The sequence below is a fragment of the Cherax quadricarinatus genome, chromosome 55 (assembly GCF_038502225.1).
Source record: "Cherax quadricarinatus isolate ZL_2023a chromosome 55, ASM3850222v1, whole genome shotgun sequence".
In the NCBI taxonomy this organism is placed as follows: domain Eukaryota; kingdom Metazoa; phylum Arthropoda; class Malacostraca; order Decapoda; family Parastacidae; genus Cherax; species Cherax quadricarinatus.
In genome coordinates, this window is record NC_091346.1 from 8,151,264 (window position 1) to 8,170,989 (window position 19,726).

Below are 19,726 nucleotides of genomic sequence, written 5' to 3' on the forward strand. Positions count from 1 at the left end.
TGAACCTACTTAAACACAAAACTTATCCCTCCACAGCGTAGTATAGCTTCTGACGCTGTGCATCCAACAAAATACCACATTTCTGGGGACTCTAAACCCGTATTGATCTTAAAGTACCTGGGGAATGGGAGGTAATCAGGTTTGATCCAAGGAAGGAGCGGGTATCTCCAGCTCCTCAGGTCAAGAATCATTAGCATGAAGGTAACCCCCATTATCATAAAAGCAGTGCCTTATTACTTTTGTCAGTCACAGTTCAGTACAAGTGTAGCCACGAGGTTAGGTTAGGTAAGATTTGTCAGGAATCAGGACAGTTGTCCTGACGCAGGTCTGTCTTAGGACCCACAATTGCAGCTTTTGGTTGTCTGGCCGTGGCCTCCTAGCTTACCCATCCACCCCCTTTAAAAATTAAGGTTATAATTATAACCATAGGCTAAACAAAAATCCTGCTCACAGGGCGTGTATAAAACGGGGCTCTTATAAATACTGCAGCGTACAATCGTGGCTACATGCCTATGGATTAGATTAGATTTTGCCAAAAGGCCTAGGAACTAGGCCCTTTGTGTATCCATATGCTCTCGCGCTACCGTCCACAGGATGGATATGGGGTGCACAATAAACTAGCCACTTCGGTGGCAAAATCTAATCTAATCCATAGGCATGTAGCCACGATTGTACGCTGCAATATTTATAAGAGCCCCGTTTTATACACGCCCTGTGAGCAGGATTTTTGTTTATTGGTCTTACTGTAATGGTAGATATATGGGAATACTCACAAATTGTAGTTGATAAGAGACAAACAGTAATTGGGAACTTTATGTAAGGCAAGTTTTGGTTTAGAAAGACACGTAAGCAAACACTATAACATATTTATTAGAAAACGTTTCGGTCCTGGGACCTTGATCACTTCTAACATACAGAGGTAGAAAGACATTATATCGGTTCCGAAGACTATTAGCAGGCAAGTTTTGCCTGCACAGTAGGCTTTTTCAAGGCAGACAGAATATGCCTGGTTGCAACTTGGTATATACAACAACAGTCAGGTGTGACTGAAATAATTAAACAAATATAGAGGAGCACCTTTGCTGGCTTCTACTCTAGGCCGAGAGACATGATCTAGCACCTAGGGTGATGAACTGATTGCACTAAACAACCTCTCCGCTTCGTCTTCCCCTCAGGGAAGGTTCCTTGATGCTGGTGAGGGGATCTTGATCTAGGGAATTGGATCTGTTCTCCACTTCCCTGAATTAAATCTGAATACCTTCCACATACCCCCCCTCAGGCGCTGTATAATCTTACGGGTTTAGCGCTTCCCCCTTGATTCTAATAATAAATCCGCTTCGTCTTCCACCAACGCTGTCTCTGATTTATCTCGATGTATGACTGGTAAAGCCTACAGTGCAAGCGAAACGTTTCTTCAGTAACGATTCTCAGTGTTGCACATTTGTCTTGCTTATCTACTTGTCGATATTATACACGATTTATAATTTGAAACATAATGACGTGACGAGGTGTGGTAGTGGTATCAGCATGCAGAGTGGTGTGTCGTTCATCACGGTATGTTTTGTTGATCATTTGTATTCTAGGTGTGGAAAATACTGTATATATTTTCCGGAAATACGGTAATTTATAGGTAAATAGATGCCCTATATTGTATTTTTAAAAGAAGTATGTTATCGAAAATGGGAAACCTGCGGCTGGGGAGGTCAGTCGCCATTTTGGTTTTTGAATTGGATACAACGTTAGTGTAATGGGAAGGAATTTTCGTGCTCTAGAGGTTAAAATTGGGCTGACACCTCTCAAATAGGAGGCGAAATTGTTGAATGTGCATTCCTGCATAACTTGAGATATCAGGCGACAGGACAGGACAACTCCAGGAACCTCAGATAAGCTGTCTAATTTATGTTTGATTTCTGGCCAGTAAAATTTTCATAAATGTAGGCAAAAGGGGGGGTCCTGTACATGACACATTAATCTCCAGTCAAATTGGTGAGTGTTATGATTAAGATATTCTCTTTCTGTTATGTATATGTGTATCTATAATCATTTATTATTTTTAATATACAGTCCACAAATTTATATATTTACCAGCATTCCTGGTGATGTATTTTTCATTTGTAAGTAATAGGTCCAGAGCAACTTGTGGATATGACAGTGGTAGGTATCGAAGGGGGACATTTTTTGCGACCTAAGTGTCCCAAATTCCTACTTATCTAATTGATAAATAATAATTATCTTTGTTATTTACTGGTATGTACATTATGAGTTACATCCAGATAAATGCAATTTTCCACACTAGGTGTCTGCCAATCAAAAGCTTTCTTGTCTCTGATTAATTGTCGGCTGGCGTCATAATCGAGGTTTCATAACATTGTCTTGTATATTTATCACCTCTCCATCAGAAAAACTCATAGAAGGGTGGTCGTAAGTTCCTGTGCTTGTCGCACGCATATCAGGTTACTTGTTCAACAGGTGGGGTTGTGTTCATTGATACGAGTGGTTAGATTCTTAGCAGTGTTACCTATGTACAATACAACTTGCTGTAACATCCACAAGGGATTTCGTAAACTTCAGCTTCTGCTGTATGGTTGTCTGTGGCATCGTCAGACAGCCATCGCAGGGTTAGACATAACTGTCACAGGGTTAGACATAACCGTCACAGGGTTAGACATAACAGTCACAGGGTTAGACATAACTGTCACAGGGTTAGACATAACCATCACAGGGTTAGACATAACTGACACAGCGTCAGACAACCGTTACAGCACTGACATTAGGATGCTATGGTCATCTTGTCAGCAGGCTGCTCTCACCTCACTGATACTAGGATATTGTTATGCAAGGCAAGGTGCGCATGCACGCTCGTGGTAGGAAAAGATTTAAACACAGCTACACAGTGAGAACTTTAATGAAAACACCTGAAATATAACACAATATAATCATACATTCATAGTTCATTTACTAGTACAATGACTTCGTAATCAAGAGCACTTCCACTGCACTATGATTTGTACCTCATTTTTGCGGCACTGCACAGGACACTGGTGAGAATATCTGCCAGTTTCCACACAGTAGTTATATACGGGGAAGGGGTCAGGGACCATTTGATGTATAAAGTCTGTATTATGTGTTGGATTTTAGCAGTTAATATAATGATGTTTATTCAACAGTTTAGGGTTTACACTGAGTGTCTCCAGCATATGAAACTGATATATATATATATAAGTAATGTGGACTTTCCTTCCCTGGACTCTTCTCCCATCAACATATTCCCCCAGTCCTTCCTTTTCCCTCCCTCTCCCTACTCTATAAGACAGGTTATTGGTACAGTTTGTCAAGTTGGTCATCACCTCTACATTAAATTATCCGTTCAAATTGTTTAGTTTTTCTTCTTATAAAACAATAATCTTCCAACTCATATTTGCGTTGTTGTATTGCTGGCTGGCTGCTTGTGTGGGATGGTTGGACGAGGGAGTTTAATATATTATGCACCCCATACCCATCCTGTGGGCGGTAGTCAAAAGATTACAGAGGTACATAATGGGTCCAGGGACTGAACCCCAAAGTTATGATAGCTGAACTAGTTACAAAGGTAATGAACTCCAGGTAGATCTGGTCACAATCATGGCAAGTTACGAAGGTAATGAATCAGCCTCACTCCTATACATGGTTACAGTCATGAACAAATTACAAAGTAATGAGCCACTGATACGTCCACACCTGGTCACAATTGTAATGAGTTATAAATACAAATATTAAGTGGATCATACACCCACACGAGCGCGCGCGCGTACATACACGAGGGCGCACGCACAGACACATGCACATGAGCGTACTACACACAGTTTGGACGAGGGAGTTAAATAGTTAAATATAATGGTAGGGACAGGAAGGACGTGACTTGCGGGTTTACATAGAAAAGCAGCATATTTAAATGAGAGTACATATATCGAAATTGGTTGGTAATTCAACATTGATATTATATATATGCATGTAAAACAACCATTGTTGATAATGTGAGAAATCGCGGAAGCGCTTAGATGTTCACTATTTTTTTCAGAGTGATTGTTTTGCATATTGTGATCTTGTTGCATAAACCTCCGAGTTTAGTGCTTCGTGAATCGTAGAGCACAGTGAGTGGTGGAGGCTCGAATCTCCGTCCGCTAATCGTGATCACTTGACTAATTTCCTGGAAGGGCATGAATCCTTCGGTGAGCAAATTGGGTCTTCCCACTGACGACTCTTTCCAGCTAATAGAAAAAAGATTGGCCAGCCTGTGATACCTCCTTCAGACTGGTTCTTTGTATCTAGAGAGGAAATACCTTGTGGTATCCCCTGGCTGTCTACGTCCCTTCAGAGTGGCTTCCAGCTGGTGCCAGGCAGGAAAGGGCAAGAGTGAGAAGTGGGTGTGGAGTCAGGAAAATCCGGTGAGTGTGATGAGCCTGTTGAACTTGATTTGGAATGTTGTTGACCTTGTGGTACCACTATCCGATGCCACTCAGTTGGACGTCAGATGTGAGAGTGAGGAGTGGCTGGTACCAATCCTACACGGTTAGTAAGCATATAACTGGCTCGCCAGTGGGGTCAGTTACAGAGGATGGGAATGGTTCAGTTTCCAGCAAGGAACTGAAGCATATAACTAGCTTTTCGATTGTGATCTTGACAACTAAGTAATAACAGAGGGTGAGGACTGGCTGGTTCGATATCCAGCAAGGAACATAAGTATATAACTGGCTTTCTGGTGTGATCTTGATAACTAAGTGTTTACTCTCAACAAGGATACATAGTCTTCCATCCTCTCATCAGTTAAGGATCACCTTCTATAAACACTTAGCGTGTACAGGCCTTGAGTGATGCTCTGGTGTTAAGTTCACTGCACTACACTAAACATCACGGTCTTGCAAGTAAGTAAACTTTATATTAGTTGATAAAGAACCTCAGTAATTACATTATGGTGCAATGAGCAACATTAATATTAATGTCTTAGGTATAGCATGTTAAGTGACAAATGAATGATGAAATTTAAATCAGTTAACTCCCGCATAATAAAAATAAAAGAAAGCTAACATAGACCCCATAAATGTTATTGTGTGATCAAAGAATGAAAACATCAGGAGAAAATTAAATATTTTATTACCAGAATGAAAACATCAGGAGAAAAATAAATATTTTTTCACCAGAAAATCACTTAAATACGGTTGTGTAATAACATTTTATAGTTTACTGCAGACTTCGAAATAGTTTTTAAATTATGGATGTTGAAATGCTGAAACAAAAATCACAATGTGCGTTAGAAGAGTACAAAGTATTTGTATTTAATATGGCCTTAATGTGTATCTGGAAAATGCTGGAAGGACTGGTTTTAAATCTGCACACTGAAATTTGTCTACGAGTGCATGGAGCTTCCACCACTTCTTGTGCTGAATGACCTGCGTGGGGTTTAGCATTAGACCTGAACAATAATCCACGAGCGTGTACAGATGTGGCTCTCTCCTGTTCTGGCAACTCTGTTCTATATTCCCATGTCATAAATTGTTATATCCAAACACCTGCACACACCACACTGACAGCACACACGTTTCTTGGATCCCACACACATATATGTCTCATACTGCTGCTTCTAGGTATTCATAACAATCTCAGTATGCCCTCTTCAAATTCTATTATTACTGAAAATGGTAAATAATGTTAATGTCCAGTGTAATGGGAACCCATCGTTTCAATAACCAGTGAAATATCTGGGAATCCATTTCGACCCAAGCATGTCAGGAGAAATAATAGGGAACATTGTAGTAAAGAAAGCGAATGTCCTCAACAGACAGGCATAGTGTCTACCTACTGAGGCTCGCAGGACCCTATGTCTAGTTCTTAAACAGTGTCATATAGATTACTCTTGCTCTTCATGGTACTCTGCCTTTAAAAAAAATGAAAGATAGGCTACAAATCACCCAGAACAAAATAGTAAGATTCATTCTGAACTTGGGTCCAAGAGAGCATGTAGGCCAGGATGAATTACAACAACTAGATATGCTGAATGTTGAAGATAGAGTAAAACAACTAAAGTTCAATTACGTTTAGAAAATTACTCACAACAGAGTCCAGAATGTCTTGCTGCCAGTTTAGTTAACGCTGAGAACCAAAGCAATTATAGTACTAGGATGAGGGAGGACAACTTTGCAGTACCTACAGTCAATGGTCAAGCTTCGAACACATTTTATTGTACAGCCATAAAGGAGTGGAATAGACTACCTGCACATGTCAAAGCCTGCCATAGCATAAGCCAGTTCAAGAAGAGAGCCAAAAAGTACCTAATGAATATGGCTACAGAATGGGAGGAGAGTGATTTATTGTATATCTAACATACTTGTACTATGATTTAATCCCATTTTTAATGTTAATGTAAATAACTGAATTTACCTTATCCCCAGAGTGTCTCCTTTTGTTATAACTGCTTTTCACATAGTTAAATTACTGTTTTAACTTTTAAGTTTTAAATATTAAGTTCTCACAAAGACCCAATGGAAATGTTACTTTGACTTTTCTGGGTCATCCTGAGTAATCTACACATATGCTGCTATGTATGATAATTTATGCAACTCTATTTATGTGTACCTGTACCTGAATAAACTTGTGTATGAGAACCGCCCTGCATGGAAGCTTGTGGCATGGGAGCTGCTGGTGGTGTTGGTTGTGTTGTTAGGGGAAATATCCGTTCAGTGGTGTTGGTGGTTCTAGAGACGGGGACGCAGCGAGGAGCAAGTGTTGGCAGGTGTTACTATAAACGGTACCCTTCACCAACTCCAAGGCTGAGGGACTGATTACCTCGTGTTTTTATATAGTTATACAGTCTTCCCATTATGGCTTTGAATTTGTGTTGATAAACCCACTAGATGGCGAAACGTCTACAAATAAATATACCTACATGTTGCGCATGTGACATTCTTCATCTTGTCGGTATTGTATACCATTCATGTACAACAATGTTACACTTCATAATCTTGCTCTTCTCCCCTCAAAGAGTGCCGCTCAGTGGGGTGATGTGAGGTTTGTCGATCAAAACGCTTAGGTCATAACCGGGTTCGATTTCCGGCGAAACGTTTGGGTAAGTTTCATTACACACTTGCTGACTTTGCTAATCGAACAGTAAAAATGGGTTCATGTGAGGTAGTCTTTTTTGTGGGTCATATCCTGAGACAATAATTATGCAAATATCTTATATTCATATGCACAGTGTGTGAAACTCCAGCGCTGCTGGGAGTGTTGGATAAAAAGGACCCCAATGGAAATAAGTCACTCTTGACTTTTCTGGGTTATCCTAGGTTCTCTACACATATGCTGCTATGTATGATAATCTATGTAACTGTATTTGTGTATATCTGAATAAACTTACTTATTTATCCGTACCGTAGTTTGTTTGCAATTGTGTCATTACGATTTGAGTCAGTGAGGTGTATCTAGTGATGGTGATGTAAATAAGAAACTAAGTGTGTGATGCGGGACCAGGCAAAAGACTCCAAACCAGTATTGATGATGAAATAGTTTTAATAATTTGCCATCCCTCTCCCCTCCTCCCATTACGGTTCATCAATGTCCATCACCGTTCTCTGTGATACTGATGTCCTTCCTCGCACAGTCTCCACAGTTTTTTTGAAAAATGTACGAAATATGTGAACTTGTAGACCTCGCTTTCCCAACAACGTGTAACTCAGTTGCAGCGCCAGTTCACCTAGCAACTAGGGAGATACTCGGCTGTTGTAGCATCCTGGGGTTGTAGCTAAGCTTAATTGGGTGTTGACTGTCGTGGGTGGTAGTCTGTGAGGCGTTAATTTACCTTAGATGGGGCTTGGTTTTGAAATGAGCAAAGAAACAGTTCTAAGTCTAAATTCAGTGGAGTAAAAAAAAAAGTTGCCAAGCTTACTTCTACTGCCGCTAATTCTCTCCAGCTATATAGCTGTGGTTGCTACGTTGGACTACCGGCGGCTAGCAGTATCAGGCTGGTTAACAAGGCCTTGATGCCCCTGAAGGTCTGGTCTGGGACCGTGCTGTGACGAGGTAATGGTTACTGAACTTTTTTCCTCGATTGTGTTACAACTACTTCCAGGTTGTATATCCAGTCAATAAGAAAGAAGTGGCCATGTTTATTGTGCACCCCAAATCCATCCTGTGGAGGGTAGCGCAAGAGCATATGGATACACAAAAGGTATGGGAACTAGGCCCCAAAAGGGTTTACAGGAGTGCATGTGGATTTATATCTACAGTTCACTAGATTAACGAGAGAACCCGTGAAGGCGATAGTGGGCATGGGCAGGAGAGTAACAGGGGTAAACCAGCTCTTTTTTTTATTTACCTTCGTGGAAAACAGGTTTAATAAAAACACGCTTATGACATGGCAGAAAAAGACTTGGTTCCCGGACGAACAAGATCTAGGGTGCAGCATTGTGACGTTAGTTCTGGGAGCGTGCTGACCGTGGTTCATGACCACTTTTTTTTCCATCTTCCATGCACGAATTTGCAATGATGATAATTAAACCTTTGACATCAACTTCATGAATAAGTTTTTCTCGTATTCCGATATTCTTCAGAGAATGTATTAGTGTTGAGGCTTGATGATGCCTTGGTGGTGGAGCAACATAATGTTTCAGAGAACCAGGTGTGGGTTAACACAAGACTGTACCAGAGCTGCTTCAAACTGCCGGTGACGGAGAATTTCTTTTAATGGTGATGATGAAATTAACCGGATGGTGAGTCACCGGTGCTGCTATAATCGCTCCCTGAGAGCTCTCAGTAGCTCAACATCAGTAAAGGCTATTACTATTACTCACACAAGAGAGCCAAATTGGGTAATATTGAAATTGGCATCACTCAGCTCATTCAGACACCCTGGACTGTGTTCTAGGACACAGTCCAGCCAGGACTGTCTTAGGACACACCTGCTTGGGCTCTCCTGAAGCCTATTCTTTCCATTGCATTGCTCCTAATGAAGTGTTTGCAATTGCAGCACGGAAGGCTTAGAGCAACATCACCCTCCCCCTCCAGCGGTTACTGTGCATTGTTGATCGCTTGTTTCCTATTGTTGCAATATATATAACTAACCATTATAGAAAATGGTTATTGAGAATTATGAAAATGGTGTACAGTATCGGCAGCTTGATGAGTAAGTCTGGAACAATTGTTCCACACCATGGAGGTGAACTCTCCTCCAGGCTGAGAGACTGACCACCAGGTACACATACTACTGCTTCAAAGTTGATGGATGATCACATCATCTTCACCTCGCCACCACCTCTGCTGTCTCCATATTTCATCTGTATTTGAAGAAGTCGAATGTGTAGGCGAAACGTTTCAACAATAAATACATGGTTATTTACATTAAGTAAACAAGTGACTGAAACTCTTGAAAGTTAGTGTTGGATGGTGTTATATTAGTCTGTATGGTAGCCTTTTAACAAGGGAAAACAATAAGTATATTTTTTATTTTATTCATAAAAACAAAGTTCTCTTGAGAAGAGCAAATGTCTTACAAAAAAGAAATGCATTACAAAAACAGCGGTCTTATATGAATACAAAGGTCTTACAAAAAGCAGTCAATGTTATGGTACTGCCATACAAAAACTATTCTCATTAAGAGTCATTGCATTCGTTCACGTGAAAAGTTTGCTAAAATTCCTAGATAAAGAAAGGCGGCTCAAGCTACACAATATTAGGGAATGTGGTCATAGTGGTCCGTAAATGTCACAACTGCCACTCTGTAATCTGTAAATACCTTTGTAACTTGTCATGATTGTGACTAGACCTACCTGGAGTTCATTACCTTTGTAAATTGTGAGTTCATTACCTTTGTAAATTGTGAATTCATTACCTCTGTAACTTGCTCAGCTATCAAAACTTTGGAGTCCAGTCCCTGGACCAATTATGTACCTCTGTAATCTTTTGACTACCGCCCACAGGATGGGTATGGTGTGCATAATAAACATATTAAACTAAACTACAGTACTAGAGAACAAGACAAGGGGGGGGGGGAAGTAATTAGGCTCGATCAGAGGAAGGGGAGTACAATTTCCATTCCCTAGATCAAGAGCCCTTTACCGTCAGTCACGCATCACCTCTGGAAGGGTATAATTATATTATGATTGTAGCCAACACCTGGGTGTGGAGATGTGTGGCCGCATCAACCACACAAAGACTGGTTAAATTCTTTGTTCCGTGTCGACCTTGGTTATTATAAATACTGACAGTCTTATTTTAGTGTTCTAGCCACTCTGATAATTACACGATTATGAATCTTTATTATTTTACGAGCTTTCGTGCTCTGTTAATCGATATAAATATTGCACGAGGTTAGCAAAGCATGACTTGATTATATATGGTGATATATTCTGGTGTGCTGCTGGACTAGGAAGCGGCGATCGTTGACCGCTAGCAACAGCAATGAGCTGCGTTGCCTGACTGTTTAGTTGGTGATGTACTAGCCAGGAGAAAGTGTCACGCACTGCCTTGCATAATGCATATGATGTTATAAGCTGTATTGTGTTTGTGTGTGTGGCCTTTGATCTGTGTTTACTGGGGTTGAGATAGTATCATACTGTTTAATGCGATGTTTATCTAGCTTCTTAATTGTTGTCATTTACATTGTAATTCACGTATGAGGCTCACCAGTACTGCATTAAATGACTTGTTTTTTAGTGTGTTCATAGCTTCTCCATGTAGTTTATCTATAATCTCTTCCCTCGAAATTTCACCCTGCAATTCAAATAATTCATGCCTGGGAATTTAATTGGATTTTTGGTAGTGGATATGCTAGCAGAGGGGTTGGGATGGGGGTTCAAGAAAGATTAGGTAAACCACAGCACAGACGAAGGTAAGGAAAAGTTAATGGTGTGTTGATACATCTATGGAAAGAAAGGCCTTTATTTGGAGGCAAAAAAGAGAAACGTACCATAGTGGTATCAACACTCTTATATAGGTGTGAAGCATGGACTTTAAACATTGCAGAAAGGAGGTTGGAGGTAGTGCAGATGTCAAGTTTGAGAACAATGTGTAATGAATATCATTCAGAGAATTTGTAGTAGAAATTAGAAGGCTGTGTGGGGTTATTAAGGGTATAATTGAGAGGGCTGAGGAGCTGTTATTGAAGTGGGTTGCGCATTTAGAGAGGATGGAGCAGAATAGTGCGTTCAAAAGATGTACAAATAAAGGGTGGAAGTAAAAGGGGTAGGGTCGTCTCAAGAAGGGTTGGAGAGGAGTAAATGACTAGATAAATGATTCAGAGAACCGACGTGTTGGTAAATGAGACATGCCCAACACTGGGTATCTTTATGTGGGTACGTTTCGCCATACAGTGACTTCATCAATCCAATACAAAGAAGAATGGTGAAGATCAGAATGAGTTTGAGGTAATCAGTCCCTCAGTCTTCATTGATGGACTGATTACATCGACTCCAGGCTGAGGGACTAGTTACCTCAAACTCCTTCTGATCTTCACTATCCTTCTTTGTATTAGACTGATGAAGCCACTGTGTGGCGAAACGTTTCCAAGATACCCAAGTGTTGCACAAGTAAATGGCTATATCATTAGCAGTTTGTGTTCTTCCAGGCACTAAGACCACAGGTCAGAATGTTAGATCAATATCTGGTTTGCGTTTCGAGTATTCTATTTTACACTGAGGCTCAGTGTAGTGCGGATAAAAATTTTAAGCAAATTAAAATTGTGAGAAATGTCTTGTTAGAACGTATTTTAAAGAAAATGGAACTTTGTATATAGAGTAGTAGGTAAGAACGTGTGTGGAACTTGGCATCACTGACTTGCTGAATGATGAGTTACCTCGACGTACACGCCTGGTCGTCAAGGTCCCACTCTACCTGCATTTCTCACCTCCCCCCTACACACACACACACACACACACACACACACACACACACACACACACACACACACACACACACACACACACACACACACACACACACACACACACACACACCTCTCAGTCCCCTTACTCTCAGTCCCTCTCTCTTATTCTTTTCTTTAGAATCCTTTCTTCCTCCCGCCACCTGTCCTTCAACCTTCATCATCTTCCCATCGTCTCACAACACCTTCCCATCTAACAATACTTCCCCCCTCCCACATAGAAACACCACCCCTCAACCCCCAAACACCTTCCCTCCACCAGCCAGCACCACCTAACAACACTTTATTTACCCCGGTCGTCTCCCCCTACCTCCCACCCCCACCCATCCCAGCTAGCTTCCATTGTGGACTACAAGCGACTCCTCCCACCTTCGTGACAGTGACGAGCACTTTCACGCCAAAACCTGTAACTCTGTTGACGGCAGACTTGTCAGTCTTGCGTGTTGAGGCAGACTTGTCAGTCTTGCGTGTTGAGGCAGACTTGTCAGTCTTGCGGAGAAGAGGTAAAGTGGAAGTCGTAATAGTGGTAATCGTAGTAGTAATAGTAATAGCAGCAGTAGTAGTAGTAAAGTAGCAGTAGTAGTTCTGCTTATAAACCCTGGATTGGTAATAACTCAGGACAACTGAAAGTCCTGGCATATTTACACTGTGGTCCTTTACACCCTCTCTCCCAGGATGTCACCCACACTGCAGTAACTGCTAGGTTGACGCCAGCAGCAGGTGCAAGGTGATCCATGATGCGTCGCCTCATTCAGGCACTGAGCCTGAGTCTTGTGGGTTGTGAGCTGATAGCTCACTGTCGTATTCCATCATTCGTTCATTGTCATACTCCATCACATAAGGTAACGCAATCTGTCAGCCTGGGATGGATGAGTTACCAATGTTATCATTTCACACTGAATGTAATTTGGTCAAAGAATATCTTGAATCAACAAACGGAAATACCCCAATTCTTGTATCGAAGGAAATGCCTTATATTGAGGAACTTTCTACACTGTGTGTGTGTACTCACCTATTTGTGGTTGCAGGGGTCGAGTCCTAGCTCCTGTGTGTGTGTGTGTGTGTGTGTGTGTGTGTGTGTGTGTGTGTGTGTGTGTGTGTGTGTGTGTGTCAGACGCATCTTGAGAAATGTATTAAGAAAGGTGAACAAATGTTCAGGCTAATCGTGGATTATTACATTTCTGAGGAAGTGCTCAACCCGGAGACTAGGAGGTAGTGAGGTTTGAAGGGGAGGATAGCTTAAATTTCTTGGATCAAGAGCCTTCACCAGCGCCAAGGCTCTAAGGAATTTTGTATGAATAATGATAACGTGTAAATAAATGCTAAACTTTTTGAAATAACAGAGGAAAAAAAATCACCAGAAAAGTGTGGCTGTTTTTAACACTAATCGGATGAATAGCTGACAAAGACGTGTTTAATTTTATTACAGTTTTTTTTTACACAAATCAACGTTTATAATGTAGTAGTAAATTACACAGTATAACAATGGTGGTGTTGTTAAATTAGACACATGTGCAACTCTTGGGCATCTTTATTGAGGAAACGTTTCGCCACACAGTGGCTTCATCAGTCCATACAAAGGATAAACTTGAACAGAAGGAGAATGAGGTAATCAGTCCCTCAACCTTGAGTCGATGTGGTCAGTCCATCAATCTATTCAAGATTGATGGACTGACCACATCGACTCAAGGTTGAGGGACTGATTACCTCATTCTCCTCGCGTTCTTCAAGTTTATCCTTTGCATGGACTGATGAAGCCACTGTGTGGCGAAACGTTTCCTCAATAAAGATGCCCAAGAGTTGCACATGTGTCTAATTTAACAACGTGTCGGCTCTTTGAATCATTCATCTACAATGGTGGTGTTATTAAGTGTTCCTGAAGCAGTACCTTAAAGTGCTTGTCTGAATCATTAATAACTTGGGAATGCCTCATTCACTCGGCTTCAAATTTTCAATTCCATTGTACCGTAAATAAGGCAAGCTTCATTCACTAATTGGCATGTTCAGGTGCCCCCCGGATTAATTTTGCCAAAACCATTTCCGATTTTGGTTTCCGTGCGAAGATTTGTGACTTCTGATCGGCTTCAAACTTTCACCACCGCTGTATCCTACCTAAAATAAGGTTCTCATTATTGTTGGAGTGTTTTAGTTTTAAAATGGTATCGTATTATTTTCCATGAAATGACTCGAGTAATCATCTTCTGAACTCGGAAGCCATTCAGTCTTTAATGGCTGTTTCGTCTTGAACTGTGGAAAATCGTAATAACAAATTTGCAAACAAATCATAGAACTCGTGGGGATCGAACCCATGGCAAGCAAACCCTAAAACTCGCGGGTTACTGTGTCAACCATTGGGCCATACCGGCCTAAGTCATCCAGCTAGACATATTTCAGTACACCATAGCAAGGTTAGCACGAGTCCCATTGTGGCCACAAATGCAGGCTTTTATAGAGGGATACCACACCAGTATGGCTGTGGTGGGCTCTAGATCATGTCCTTTTAAAGCCGCCATCACGACTCACGGAATCGTAATACAAGTTTTAGGACTCGCTCGCCATGGTTTCGAACCTCGCCCGTTCTGTGATTCGCCTGATATATATATATATAAATATATATATATATATATATATATATATATATATATATATATATATATATATATATATATATATATATATATATATATATATATATATAAATATAAATATAAATATATATATATATATATAAATATATATTTTTTTTTTTATATTTTTTTTTTTTTATATAGGATGGGGTCCACCTCTGGTGTAAATTGTGGGACCCATAGCCTCGGAGAAGTGGATAAAAAGGCTTTAAGGAAGAATATTTGGATTTCTTGCTGAAGACATTTGAATATTCCACTTCCCCTACCACCCCATCTTTTAAACTATATATATATATATATATATATATATATATATATATATATATATATATATATATATATATATATATATATATATATATATATATATATATATATATATATAAATATATATATATATATATATATATATATATATATAATATAAATATATATATATAAATATATATATATTATATATATATATAAATATATATTATAGGTAGTAGGTTGGTAGACAGCAACCGCCCAGGGAGGTACTACCGTCCTGCCAAGTGAGTGTAAAACGAAAGCCTGTAATTGTTTTACATGATGGTAGGATTGCTGGTGTCCTTTTTTCTGTCTCATGAACATGCAAGATTTCAAGTACGTCTTGCTACTTCTACTTACACTTAGGTCACACTACACATACATGTACAAGCACATATATACACACCCCTCTGGGTTTTCTTCTATTTTCTTTCTAGTTCTTATTCTTGTTTATTTCCTCTTATCTCCATGGGGAAGTGGAACAGAATTCTTCCTCCGTAAGCCATGCGTGTTGTAAGAGGCGACTAAAATGCCGGGAGCAAGGGGCTAGTAACCTCTTCTCCTGTATATATTACTAAATGTGAAAGGAGAAACTTTTGTTTTTCCTTTTGGGCCACCCCGCCTCGGTGGGATACGGCTGGTGTGTTGAAAGAAAGAATATATATATATATATATATATATATATATATATTATATATATATATGTATATATATATATATAAATATAAATATATATATATATATATATATATATATTATATATATATATATATATATATATATATATATATATATATTTTTTTTTTTTTATTATCACACCGGCCGATTCCCACCAAGGCAGGGTGGCCCGAAAAAGAAAAACTTTCACCATCATTCACTCCATCACTGTCTTGCCAGAAGGGTGCTTTACACTACAGTTTTTAAACTGCAACATTAACACCCCTCCTTCAGAGTGCAGGCACTGTACTTCCCATCTCCAGGACTCAAGTCCGGCCTGCCGGTTTCCCTGAATCCCTTCATAAATGTTACTTTGCTCACACTCCAACAGCACGTCAAGTATTAAAAACCATTTGTCTCCATTCACTCCTATCAAACACGCTCACGCATGCCTGCTGGAAGTCCAAGCCCCTCGCACACAAAACCTCCTTTACCCCCTCCCTCCAACCCTTCCTAGGCCGACCCCTACCCCGCCTTCCTTCCACTACAGACTGATACACTCTTGAAGTCATTCTGTTTCGCTCCATTCTCTCTACATGTCCGAACCACCTCAACAACCCTTCCTCAGCCCTCTGGACAACAGTTTTGGTAATCCCGCACCTCCTCCTAACTTCCAAACTACGAATTCTCTGCATTATATTCACACCACACATTGAGCTCAGACATGACATCTCCACTGCCTCCAGCCTTCTCCTCGCTGCAACATTCATCACCCACGCTTCACACCCATATAAGAGCGTTGGTAAAACTATACTCTCATACATTCCCCTCTTTGCCTCCAAGGACAAAGTTCTTTGTCTCCACAGACTCCTAAGTGCACCACTCACTCTTTTTCCCTCATCAATTCTATGATTCACCTCATCTTTCATAGACCCATCCGCTGACACGTCCACTCCCAAATATCTGAATACGTTCACCTCCTCCATACTCTCTCCCTCCAATCTGATATTCAATCTTTCATCACCTAATCTTTTTGTTATCCTCATAACCTTACTCTTTCCTGTATTCACCTTTAATTTTCTTCTTTTGCACACCCTACCAAATTCATCCACCAATCTCTGCAACTTCTCTTCAGAATCTCCCAAGAGCACAGTGTCATCAGCAAAGAGCAGCTGTGACAACTCCCACTTTGTGTGTGATTCTTTATCTTTTAACTCCACGCCTCTTGCCAAGACCCTCGCATTTACTTCTCTTACAACCCCATCTATAAATATATTAAACAACCACGGTGACATCACACATCCTTGTCTAAGGCCTACTTTTACTGGGAAAAAATTCCCTCTTTCCTACATACTCTAACTTGAGCCTCACTATCCTCGTAAAAACTCTTCACTGCTTTCAGTAACCTACCTCCTACACCATACACTTGCAACATCTGCCACATTGCCCCCCTATCCACCCTGTCATACGCCTTTTCCAAATCCATAAATGCCACAAAGACCTCTTTAGCCTTATCTAAATACTGTTCACTTATATGTTTCACTGTAAACACCTGGTCCACACACCCCCTACCTTTCCTAAAGCCTCCTTGTTCATCTGCTATCCTATTCTCCGTCTTACTCTTAATTCTTTCAATTATAACTCTACCATACACTTTACCAGGTACACTCAACAGACTTATCCCCCTATAATTTTTGCACTCTCTTTTATCCCCTTTGCCTTTATACAAAGGAACTATGCATGCTCTCTGCCAATCCCTAGGTACCTTACCCTCTTCCATACATTTATTAAATAATTGCACCAACCACTCCAAAACTATATCCCCACCTGCTTTTAACATTTCTATCTTTATCCCATCAATCCCGGCTGCCTTACCCCCTTTCATTTTACCTACTGCCTCACGAACTTCCCCCACACTCACAACTGGCTCTTCCTCACTCCTACAAGATGTTATTCCTCCTTGCCCTATACACGAAATCACAGCTTCCCTATCTTCATCAACATTTAACAATTCCTCAAAATATTCCTTCCATCTTCCCAATACCTCTAACTCTCCATTTAATAACTCTCCTCTCCTATTTTTAACTGACAAATCCATTTGTTCTCTAGGCTTTCTTAACTTGTTAATCTCACTCCAAAACTTTTTCTTATTTTCAACAAAATTTGTTGATAACATCTCACCCACTCTCTCATTTGCTCTCTTTTTACATTGCTTCACCACTCTCTTAACTTCTCTCTTTTTCTCCATATACTCTTCCCTCCTTGCATCACTTCTACTTTGTAAAAACTTCTCATATGCTAACTTTATATATATATATATATATATATATATATATATATATATATATATATATATAAATATATAAATATATATATATATATATATATATAGATATAAATATATAAATATATATATATAAATATATATATAAATATATATATAAATATATATATATAAATATATATATAAATATAAATATATATATATAAATATATATATATATATATATGTAAATATATATATATATATAATTATATATATATATATATATATATATATATATATATATATATATATATATATATATATATATATATATATATATATATATATATATATATATATATATATATATATATATATATATATATATATATATATATATATATATATATAAATATATATATATAAATATATATATAGGTAGTAGGTTGGTAGACAGCAACCACCCAGGGAAGTACTACCGTCCTGCCAGATGACTGTGAAACAAAAACCTGTAATTGTTTTGCATGATGGTAGGATTGCTGGTTTCTTTTTCTGTCTCATAAACACGCTAAGATAACAGGGATATCTTGCTACTCCTACTTACACTTTGGTCACACTTCACAGACACGCACATGCATATATATATATACATACATCTAGGTTTTTCTCCTTTTTCTAAATAGCTCTTGTTCTTTTTTATTTCTTCTATTGTCCATGGGGAAGTGGAAAAGAATCTTTCCTCCGTAAGCCATGCGTGTCGTATGAGGCGACTAAAATGCCGGGAGCAATGGGCTAGTAACCCCTTCTCCTGTATACAATTACTAAAAAAGAGAAGAAGAAAAACTTTATAAAACTGGGTTGCTTAAATGTGCGTGGATGTAGTGCGGATGACAAGAAACAGATGATTGCTGATGTTATGAATGAAAAGAAGTTGGATGTCCTGGCCCTAAGCGAAACAAAGCTGAAGGGGGGTAGGAGAGTTCAGTGGGGGGAAATAAATGGGATTAAATCTGGAGTATCTGAGAGAGTTAGAGCAAAGGAAGGGGTAGCAGTAATGTTAAATGATCAGTTATGGAAGGAGAAAAGAGAATATGAATGTGTAAATTCAAGAATTATGTGGATTAAAGTAAAGGTTGGATGCGAGAAGTGGGTCATAATAAGCGTGTATGCACCTGGAGAAGAGAGGAATGCAGAGGAGAGAGAGAGATTTTGGGAGATGTTAAGTGAATGTATAGGAGCCTTTGAACCAAGTGAGAGAGTAATTGTGGTAGGGGACTTGAATGCTAAAGTAGGAGAAACTTTTAGAGAGGGTGTGGTAGGTAAGTTTGGGGTGCCAGGTGTAAATGATAATGGGAGCCCTTTGATTGAACTTTGTATAGAAAGGGGTTTAGTTATAGGTAATACATATTTTAAGAAAAAGAGGATAAATAAGTATACACGATATGATGTAGGGCGAAATGACAGTAGTTTGTTGGATTATGTATTGGTAGATAAAAGACTGTTGAGTAGACTTCAGGATGTACATGTTTATAGAGGGGCCACAGATATATCAGATCACTTTCTAGTTGTAGCTACACTGAGAGTAAAAGGTAGATGGGATACAAGGAGAATAGAAGCATTAGGGAAGAGAGAGGTGAAGGTTTATAAACTAAAAGAGGAGGCAGTTAGGGTAAGATATAAACAGCTATTGGAGGATAGATGGGCTAATGAGAGCATAGGCAATGGGGTCGAAGAGGTATGGGGTAGGTTTAAAAATGTAGTGTTAGAGTGTTCAGCAGAAGTTTGTGGTTACAGGAAAGTGGGTGCAGGAGGGAAGAGGAGCGATTGGTGGAATGATGATGTAAAGAGAGTAGTAAGGGAGAAAAAGTTAGCATATGAGAAGTTTTTACAAAGTAGAAGTGATGCAAGGAGGGAAGAGTATATGGAGAAAAAGAGAGAGGTTAAGAGAGTGGTGAAGCAATGTAAAAAGAGAGCAAATGAGAG

At 39.4% G+C, this 19,726-nt stretch overlaps 1 protein-coding gene across 4 annotated transcripts in view; it reads left to right on the forward strand.

Moving 5' to 3' along the window:
* Positions 1-19,726, forward strand: part of LOC128698976 (XK-related protein 4) — a 137,075-nt gene that overhangs the window by 42,621 nt on the left and 74,728 nt on the right. Inside the window, exon 1 of one of the 4 annotated variants that reach the window (XM_070096807.1) lies at positions 4,491-4,901. The exons of 2 other annotated variants lie outside the window; for them this stretch is intronic. The gene's annotated coding sequence lies outside the window, so the exon portion shown is untranslated. Of the gene's footprint in view, positions 1-4,490; positions 4,902-12,278; positions 12,409-19,726 lie in introns of those variants that run through there. One more of the 4 variants, XM_070096808.1, reaches the window with a different exon arrangement.